The sequence below is a fragment of the Eschrichtius robustus genome, chromosome 10 (assembly GCF_028021215.1).
Source record: "Eschrichtius robustus isolate mEscRob2 chromosome 10, mEscRob2.pri, whole genome shotgun sequence".
Classification (NCBI taxonomy): Eukaryota; Metazoa; Chordata; class Mammalia; order Artiodactyla; family Eschrichtiidae; genus Eschrichtius; species Eschrichtius robustus.
In genome coordinates, this window is record NC_090833.1 from 20896223 (window position 1) to 20906705 (window position 10483).

General features: G+C 46.7%; 1 long non-coding RNA gene across 1 annotated transcript; it reads left to right on the forward strand.

Annotated features, from left to right (window-relative positions):
* Positions 1–5436: 5436 nt before the first annotated feature.
* On the forward strand, positions 5437–8306 carry LOC137770121 (uncharacterized). Its single transcript, XR_011075126.1, has 3 exons — positions 5437–5510; positions 7152–7323; positions 8168–8306. It is a non-coding gene; the product is annotated as an uncharacterized lncRNA (long non-coding RNA).
* The last annotated feature ends 2177 nt before the right edge of the window (positions 8307–10483 follow it).

Consider the following 10483-nt stretch of genomic DNA (forward strand, 5'->3'; position numbering starts at 1 on the left):
TTTAATTTTAGACATCTTTTCCAGCATCAACATCCTGTGAGTCCGTTTCTGACTCTGGATGAGTCAAATAGCCCCTCTGAAACTGTTTTCTCATCTGTAGAATGGGCAGAACCATCACCACCTGGCTAGGTGTTGCTGTGACAGCGTCCTGTGAAGAGGGAACTGTGCTGAGATACTGAGTGTGTGTCTCCTCAGGGCCCCTGAGCCCCTAGGAAATGGTGGGAACCCGTGATGAGCAGGAAACCAGGCACTTCCTTACAGGTTCCCCGTTCACTTGGTCAGGAGTGGACAGAAGAAACAACAGAGATTATGGGACATTTTGCCCTGACAGGATCTTGAGATCAGCTTGTTAAATACTTTCCATTTGATAGAAGAGAAAACTGATGCCAGCAAGGGTAGTGCTTTCTCCAAGGACACTTAGAGAGCAAGGGAAGAGCTGGAATTTGCAGCCCTGGCTCGCTGATGCCGGGTCAGTTCTTCCTGGAGCATCAAGATGCTCACCTGCAGAAGAGAATGCTGCATCACTCCCTGGGCCCCACTCTCTGCCTGGGTTTGCTTCCTGTCTAGCCACATTTCAAGTAATTAATAGTCACGTGTGGCTAGTGGCTGTCATACTAGATAATTGCAGCTTGAGACGTGATGCTGTTTTATTAGGGATTGGCCACTGGGTGGCGATGTCATCCATTCTGATCCGCACTTGAGAAAAGACTCAGACACAGGAGTAAGGCCAAAGCAAGGTAACTTATTACCCTGTCCTTGCCTTCCCCTGCCCCTCCCCCTCCTTCAGAAGACCCACTTACAAAGAACTGCTGCTTAGCCTAGGCACAGACTTCCCGGAGCGCAGTAGGTGAGCTCTCACACGCGGCTGGGGCGTCGGGGCAGTTCAGCAGAGCCAGGTGGTGGGTAGGGATGCCAGTTGGAGCCAAATGCCCTCTAGTCCTGTCAGGCTTCCAGGTTACACAAGGAGAGGTGCTGTCTTACAGGAAACTTGTGCAGAATTTTACAAAGGAGTTTGGATATCCAAGTCGATGTTATCAAAGCTTTATTAGGAAAAGGCAGAATATACACCTGTGACCCATTTCTTAAGAAAAATCATTTGGAAAGAAGCTAAATAATCTGATAGGAAATTCTAGCTAACCACGAGGTCTTTGGAATTTTAGCCACTAGGCTCTTTCTTGTGCAAACTTTGCAAACAAGCTTTAATATTTTCTTTGCTCTCTGGTGAGGAGTACAGAAACTCATTACAATGTACTTTGCATCCAAGAAGACTAAGCCTACAAATGGAGTTTGCCTAGTTTCACCCTAAGACAGAGTAGTCCATGGGAATTTCATTATTCTCATGCTAAGACAGTCCAGTGAATGGGTCATGAATCTGGGTATCCCTACCCATTTTAGAGGCAGCACGAAAAGTGTGAATTGAAGGGTTGAAGCACACACAGCCTCGGTACTGCGTCTGCATTCTGATCTATTGGGAACACTGTCCTTCTAAGTTTCTTACCTTTCAGACACTGATCTAGCATGAGATCTGAAACACCAAAAAGACACCACCGTGGGGGCAATACTCTGGATCCCAACTTTTGGAAGGCTGAGGGGGGGATCACTTCCATTCCTCTCCCACTTACGGGTCATGTAGAACACCTGCCACCACCTGTGAAAGAAAGCTCAGTGTGAGTTCCTACCATTTGCACTGTGACCCTTCTCTGAGCTTCTTGTGTTTGCTGGGAGCGCCTGATCAAGTTGAGTTCACTGTTAGAAGGCAGTCTATTTCCTCAAGCATGACTCTCTAGGTGTGGCCCTGCAGGTGGACCCAGGGCAGGGGTAGAGCAGAGGAAGGGTGGAGTGCTGGCCAGGGATCTAGGAAGCAGGCTTGTCAAGGACCCAGGAGCACTGGAGGCAGAAATGAGCTGGAGCCCAGCCCTGATTTACCATGAGAAAGCTTCCACCTGCCCCCAGCTGCTTCTCCATTGCACACTAGTGCAATGAGCCAAGGCCAGCTGAGGACGTTTGAGGAACAAGGAGGGTGAGGGAAGAGATATCTGAAGGTATGACCTCTGGCAGGACAGTCAACTTCAGTAGGTCTGAAGTGAACTTTCCCTGGAGATGGAGCAGGCTTGAGAAGCAGAGCAGGATATTGACACTATCTAGACTGGCTTGGCCAGTATGAAAAAAGAATCATAATCCTGGATTCTGAGATACTTTAGGACTCAGACATTCCTTTTCTGGAATTTTAAAACCCAGATCCATGGACCTCTGGGTGTCAAAAAGCCACAGGAATTATATGCAAAACAGTGTGTGTTTGTGTGTGTGTGTGTGTGTCTGTGCATGCAAGCACACAGGGCATTTCTATGGAGAGAGAAGCCATAGTCCATCAGACTCACAAAAAAGAAAATGTTAACAATTCCTGCATTAAAGTTCTCTGTGCAAAGGGGATAAATGAACTCAGGGGGTTGTGAAAAGAATAACTTTGGAAGAATAAAGTTCTTGGTAGAACTTATTGGAAAAATAGGCCTCATGGCAAGACAATGCATATTTAAGATTTGACAACTGTTTAGTAAAGGAACATGCTTTTAAAAAAAACAACCAATACCATATTCAGGTATGATTGACATACAAAAGCTGACCATATTTAATGTATACAACTTGGTGAGTTTGGGGATAAGTATACAGCCATTAAACCATCACCACAATCTATGCCGTAAACACATCCATCACCTCCAAAAGTTTCCTCCTGTCCTCTTTGTTATTACTTTTTGTGATATGAATATAACTTAAGATCTACCCTCTTAGCAAAATATTGAGTGTACAATACAGTATTGTTAACTATGGACACTAAGCTGTACAGCAGATCTCTAGGACTTATTCATGGTGTATAACTGAAACTTTGTATCCTCTAACCAACACCTTCCTGTTTCCCTCTCCCCATGGCCCCTGGCAACCACCATTCTACTCCGTTTCTGTATATTTGATTATTTTAGATTTCTCATATCATGTAGTATTTGTCCTTCTGTGCCTGATTTATATTACTTAACATAATGTCCTCCAGGTTCATCCATGATGTCGCACATGTCAGGATTTCCTTCTCTTATAAGGCTGAATAATATTCCATTGTATGTAGATACCACATTTTCTTTATTGATTCACCCACTGATGGACACTTAAGTTCTTTTTATATCTTGGCTATAATAATTGTGAATAATGCTGCAATGAACATGAGAATGCAGATATCTCTTCAAGATTATGATTTCAGTTCCTTTGGATATATACCCAGGAGTAGGATTGCTGGATCATACGGTAGTTCTAACTTTAATTTTTTGAGGAACTTCCATACTCCTTTCTATAATGGCTGCACCAATTTACATTCTCATCAACAGTGTACAAGGGTTCCCTTTTCTCCAGACCTTCACCAACAACTTACCCCTCCCTTTTTTAAAAAAATAATAACCATCCTAACAGGTGTGAGATGATAGCTCAGTGTGGTTTTGATTTGCATTTCCCTGATGATTAGTGATGTTGAGCACCTTTTCATATACCTGTTGGCCATTTGTATGACTTCTTTGTAGAAATGTCTCCTCAGATCCTTTGCCCATTTAAAAAATCAGGTTATTTGGATTTTTGCTATTGAGTTGTAGGAGTTCCTTATATATTTTGGATATTAATCCTTTATAAGATATAGGGTTTGCAGATATTTTCTCCTATTCCATAGGCTGCGTTTTCATTTTGGTGATTGTTTCCTTGCCGTGCAGGAATGTGCTTTTTATATACATCATCTCACCGACTTTCCCAAAGCTGACAGTCCAGAGATACTAAACAGCTTGTCCGGGTCTCACAGCTTTTATCGACCAGTTTCTGGGTCTCCCGACGCTTGCTCAGTGCTCTTTCAACTTCAACTCCGAGACCCAGGCTCCCCGACCTACCTGGTGCTGTGGCTGGCCCTCTCTGTCCAGACTCTGGAGCTGAATCAGCTCTTCTTTCCACGGAGAGATACCAAGAAGTGACTTGCCTCTGCCAGAGTCTTGCTGCTGACAAATCTGGAACCCCTGAGTTCAGAAACACACTGGGCCAGATCCTGAAAGTGCCCAGCATGGCAGCTTTCTCTTTGAGCAATTCTCTCCCATGTACGTGGAGAGGGGTTGCAAGTGGCCCTGGTACAGGGATGTCATTGCGTGTGAGCTCCTGGAGGGGGATGGGCACTGTGGGGAGGGAAAGGTGGAAAGGGATCCTGTGCCCTGGGGCTGGGCCTGCTACAGCGCACACAGCTCCTGGTGCCACCTGGAAAACAGGTTTCCTAACTCCCAGGCCACCTAATTTTCCCTCCCACTAAACCACTCCTCTGGTGCATCTACCCCAAACCAGTTGAGCAAGCCCAGTGAGTGATTGGAAGGATAACCACGGTGCTCATCTTCTGTCCAACCGCGCTACCTTGGGTGGATTTAATATTGAGGAACCTCTGAGGTTCAAGAATATCACCGATGAAAATAAAAAGACAAAGTAAGATCATGGTTTAAGCTGAACCTACTTTCAGTTTTATGCGTAAAAATGACTTTCATTTCTACAACACTACTTTAGAGTTCACATGATAGGTTCATATATTTGAAAAGCATCTATGGGATTGTCGCGCGGCCCCCATCGCCGACGGCCTCCTCCGCCCGCTGCGCGCGCTCCCGCGAGGGCCCGGAAACCCGGCGAGCCGGCTGCGCGTTCCGAGCCGCCGCCGTAGCCGCCGGCCTTCGGGGCTGGCGATTCGAGGCCGGGCTGGACGGGCATCTCCCGCCCCTCGAGGCAACAGCCGCCTACCCGCGTGTGTGGAAGGAGCCGCCGCCGCCGGTGCAGTCCGCGGAGGAGTCCGGGGCCCCGAGGCATGGGCAACATACCGCCGCGCTGCGAGAACAGGTTCCGGTCACTTCTGCCTGTCGGAACCCCGTCCCCGGCAGCCGCGCTAGTTCCGGCGCCCGGAACCTGGCGGGGACGGCGAGGAGTTCGGCCCGAGACGCGGCCGAGGCTGCGGCCACGACCGGCCGGCAGCCCCAGACGAAGAGCGGAGCCTAGCGGGCCCGGCCCGGCGGCGGGGACTCGCAGGCCCCCGAGACCCGGCGGAGGAGCCGACACCCAGCCCTGAGCCAATCCCGCCCCGGCCCCGGAGGGACTCCCGGGCGCCCTTCCCCGCGGCTCGCCCACTTCCCTCCGTGACGAAGTTTTCTCCTGTGCCTTCCCGAGAAGGATCGCTCTCTCGCTCTAGGACTCGCCTTCTGGCGGACTTGCTTGGTTTGCTTTGGGAGGTAACTTGCTTCGCTCCCACCCACATCTCCTTTCCTTGACCTCTTCCAGTCGGACGTTCTAGGTGACTGAATGGAGTTTTGAGTTGGACTCTTGTGTCCCTTACAGAGTTGAGCCTGGTCCTGGAGCGCTGGGGGTGGGGTGGCGTCAGCTGTAAGATGCAAGTTGGATAAAAGGAGGACCTCTCGCCAAGGGCCCCAATGAATGGCACACAGTCTACTATCACCGACGGGTTGGTATGAAACTCCCCCTGCGCTTAGCCTCCCTGGATGGGGCCCGACCTAGCCGGAGAGTCAGGGATTGCCGATTACCTTTGCCCAGTGAAGTTGACAGGCGTCAGAGAGAGGGCTGTTTTGGAGCTCTGCAATTAGCCTGGGGTTGCTGCCAGGTTATCCGGTTGATTGAATTTGGAAATGTAGGGGGGGGGGCGGTTTGTTTGTTTGTTTGGTTTGTGTTTTTTTTTTTTTTTCCTGAAGAGAAACATTTCTCCAGATTCTCAGAGGAGGGGTAGGTAAAGCCATGACTGTGTTTTTCTGTCTGCAGTGTGCATTAGGATTCTGTACTGATCTTGGAATCAGAGGGTGAAGGTCAGTGCCCGAAGTCAGCTGGGGTATTGGTGCATCGTCAGTTTTACTCCTGTCCTGTAGTTCTCTAGACTCTGTTGCATTTTAGGAATTTCTGTTTGTGAACTTCATTCTGAGACTGCCACATGATGATTTATGAATTTGATATCCTTTAAGTATTGACTTGCACAGTGTTTGTTATCTAATAGTTTTCCAGAATGTTGGAGTTACCAGTAAATCACAGGCTCCTGGTGGGGACAATATCAAGGAGCTAAAAAAAAGATGAGGGAACATCATGGGGCTTGATTTTTTTTTTTTTAATGAATTTATTTATTTATTTATTTTTGGCTGCATTGGGTCTTCGTTGCTGCGCGTGGGCTTTCTCTGGTTGCAGCGAGCAGGGGCTACTCTTCGTTGTGGTGCGCGGGCTTCTCACTGCGGTGGCTTCTCCGGTTGCGGAGCACGGGCTCTAGGCTTGCGAGCTTCAGTAGTTGCAGCACGCGGGCTCAGTGGTTGTGGCTCACGGGCTCTAGAGCGCAGGCTCAGTAGTTGTGGCGCGCGGGCTTAGTTGCTCCACGGCATGTGGGATCTTCCTGGACCAGGGCTCGATCCCGTGTCCCCTGCATTGGCAGGCAGATTCTTAACCACTGCGCCACCAGGGAAGTCCATGAGGCTTGACTTTAATTATTGCGTTTTTAGTATTTCATCTTCCAGAAACATTTGCATTTAACGGGTATAAAGCCTAAGTGAATTATGTAGTAGGAACTGGCAGGTGGATTTGTTGAGTTGGGTGAGTCCTTTATAGTACTTACCTATGTTGCTTGGTGGTGGTTGGTAAATTGAGCTAGACTATGTGTGGTTTAAGTAGAGTTCCCTTATTCTTAAGAGTTATTCTTTGGACTATTAGGTGAAGTGATAAAAGCATATTCCTTTACTACATTTTACTTCTCAGTTTAATTATGACACTGTATCCAGGTCCCAGGTTTTACTCAGCCTTTTTTTTTTGGTCAACCTTCAAACTATTACATCATTAAAAAAAAAAAAATCAAATAACTGAAGTAAGGGACCAAAGAAAGCACTTTGATGGGAAGTGCAACAATTGTGCTCCTGCAGAAAGTAGTTGAATTTCCTCAGAAGAGCGTTTCACCCAATTTTAAGACACATTTGTTGATTTTAAAAGGGCCAGATCCCATTATCATACCATAGCTATTCCAGAAACAGAATTTCCTCTTCCTGTTCATGCTTTCCAGTATCATGTGAATGTTCACCTAAAAGATTCCATTAAATATTTAACCTTTTTTTTTTTTTTAAAAGCATCTGTGGAGTGTACCTACGTGCCAAGCACAGAGCTGTGCTTAGGAGGCAGTGGTGAACAAGTCGTTCATGGCTCCCTGTCTACATGAATTCACAGCCTGGCAGAGAGTGAAGCCCTAACCCCTGGCGGGTTTTGACAGTTCACTGGGAAGCCACGTCACCTTGCTGGCTGGTAAGACTTTTCTGCCTCTTCCCAGCTGACACTTCCCAAGTCACGTGGTGTCCTCAGTACCACATAAAGGACTGCTCAGTGAGCAACAGCGCCTGCATTCTCTCTCTGAGGCCCAAATGTGTGCACCTTTTGCCCCTTCACTCTGTATGCAGCAGAGGAGTACTTCCTAGGCTTATTCCTCCGGTAGTACCTTCTCCTCGGAGGTGTTGGCTACTTCTCTCTCCTTGACCTACAGGCAGAGTGGAGAGGTCTGTTTCCTCACACTCAGAGTGATGCGACGGAGGATCATGAACAGATGGTTTTAAGAAGGGTAATTAAAGGTGTTTCCTGTGCTGTGTGCCCTCTCCCTCTTGGCACAGCTAGGGTGGCCCGTCCTTGTCAAATGACTGAAACCAGTGTGATAGAGGTCTCCATCTCCAAATTACATCAGCTTGCAAGTGCCATTTCTGGAAGCGACCTCTTTCTGGTCTTTCTTATAAAAGAGCGTCTTGTACGGGAACAAATGAGGAAGATCCACATTGACTGCCTCAGACAGGGACTTCCACATGGAAGGAGATACACCAGCAGCTTTACATCTTCCTCTCCTAAAGAGTACACTCACAGTCCTTTCCTTCTGGGATCTCTACACCCTTTGTGGCTCCCATTAACTCTGAAGGTGGTATTCAAGATAATTGAGAGGCGAAAGGAAGGTGTGATAAGGCGGTTTATTCCTAATTCTGAAAATTAATTACTTAAATCCAGTGCCTTATTGTTTGGTGAATAAGGAGGGAGGAGGGTAATCTAGTACCTTGTTCTTTACTTTAGAATGCTAAGTTCCTATTAATTAATTTTTATTTTTTTTTAGCCACGCCGTGTAGCATGCAGGATCTTAGTTCCCCCGACCAGGGATGGAACCCGTGTCCCCTGCAGTGGAAGCGCAGAGTCTTAACCACTGGACTGCCAGAGAAGTCCCTCATTAATTTTTTATATATACAGAAAGATATTTATTATATGGAACTGGCTCACGTGATTTTGGAGACTGACAAGTACCAAGATCTGCAGGTGAGTCAGCAAGCTGGAGACCCAGGAGGGCTGATGGTGTAGTTCTAGTCTGAGTCTCAAGGTCTGAAATCCAGGAGAACTGATGTTTCAGTTAGTGTCCAGAGGCTGGCCCAAATTTTTATAGATATAGAAAGAAACTAAGTATCCTCTTTATGATGGAATGATTTGATTGTGCAGCATAACCAGTTCTGTAGCTACTATTTCATAGTCCCAGGCTGAGGGTTTGTTCAGAGGGAAACAGAAGAATATCTAAGTACATATACTACCTTGCATTCCTAAGCACTTTGAGTTGTTTTTTTCAAAAGATTAGCAAACATGGCGTAGTTATTTTATTTTGTGTCTCTTTAATTGCTAGTGAAGATGTCATTTTTTGTCACCACCTGAAGTTTAAGAGCCTGTATTTTATCTGAACCCTTATATTCGCATAAATTCTGTGTATATTTGGGTAGTAACCTTTTATCAGCTCTCACTTTCCCCCCATTATGTTCCTTTCCTTTTGATATTTTATGAATTTCCTGATATTTTATGTACATAGTACCACAGAATGTTGGTTCCTAGCGGTGTACTCAGCAAGTATTTATGCAGACATGTTGAGTTTGAACTTGAAGGGGCTTTGAGGCTTTCTAGTCCAGGAACCTAAACATACATATGTAGAAGATGAGGCTCAGAGCAGTTCAGTGATTTATCTAAGGTCATAGCTGGTAAATAAAGAACATTGAGCTAGACCTTGATGTCTGGTAAGGTTCTAGACACCACACCGAATTGCCTCAAACCCTAGAGCAGGGTTTCTCAACCTCAGCACTAGTTTTTGGGCCTAATTGGCCAGATAATTCTTGGTTGTAGGGGACTGTCCTGTGCAATGTAGAATGTTTAGCAGCATCCCTGGCTTCTATCCTCTAGAAGCCAGTAATGAATGCCCCCACCCCTGGGTAGTGACAACTGAAAATATCTCTAGACATTGCCAAGTGTCCCCCGGGGGACAAAATTTTCCCCAGTTGCTCTAGCAAGAGGTAAACACTTCCTAGGCTTTGTGGGGGAGTGGTGAGTTTCCTCTGCAGAAGTTTAAAGTTGGAGCCTGGCACTCTTCTCACACAGGTGGAGGATGTGGACAAACCCATATAGTTGCCGCATTCTACCTCTACAGAACCAGGAGTATGGATACTGAGAACCCCTATCCCATCATATGGTTCTGAGTCAGCCCTTCTTCCACAAGGCTCACAGAAGGGCTGAACTGGCAGGCTGGGAATGGGCAGGGAGGAGGTGGGGTCTGCACACTTGTTGGAGCCCAGGCTTCTGCTGAGATGGAGACAGCAGTTCAGACCCCTGAAGAATGACACAGGCAGAGTGCTGAGCAGGTCTTCCCAAGATAATGAGTGTGAAGCCCTGGTGAAATCAGCACCACAGACAGCTCCCAGGGCAGACAGTTTTCACGCACTAGATTGACCCAGAGGAGTTCCTTCCAGCCCTGGTAGTTTGGATCTGAATACCCTTTCCCTGCTGATCTCCTCCACCAACAATGTTCAATATATATGTTTAAGGTAACCTTCACCACTGCACTATGAGATTGCTACTATGATCCTAATGTTACAGAAACTGGAAGCAGGCTCAGAGGTTCCCTTGCTCAGTGTTACACAGCTAGAAAATCTCAGGCTTCACAGTTGGACTGAGGATACTGGCTTCAAAGTCTGCTCCTTCCCAAATGCCTCCCCCAAGCAAAGCTTAAGCATCACATCTTCCATGAAGAACTTCCAGAAACTCTATTCCCAATGGAATTGACCACTCCCTCCTCTGCCCCCCACCCCCTGACACCATACCTTGTAAACACTTCACAGCCTCTATAATACTTTGTTGCACTTGTCTCTACATCTTCCCCTGCTATACTGTAGACTTCCTTAAGGCCAGGTCGAATATCCCCAATTAATAACATGGTGCTGCCTGACACACAGTAGACACTTAATAAATGTTGAATAAATAGATTCAGAGGAGGTACATGAATCAATTATGGGGACATTCTCCCATGATCAAATCCATTATAGGCAGATCAGCAAGACGAGAGTTCTCCAATTCCTGATTCTGAACTCTTTTCTATAGTCTTAAAGAATGAAACCAAAGTGATGAT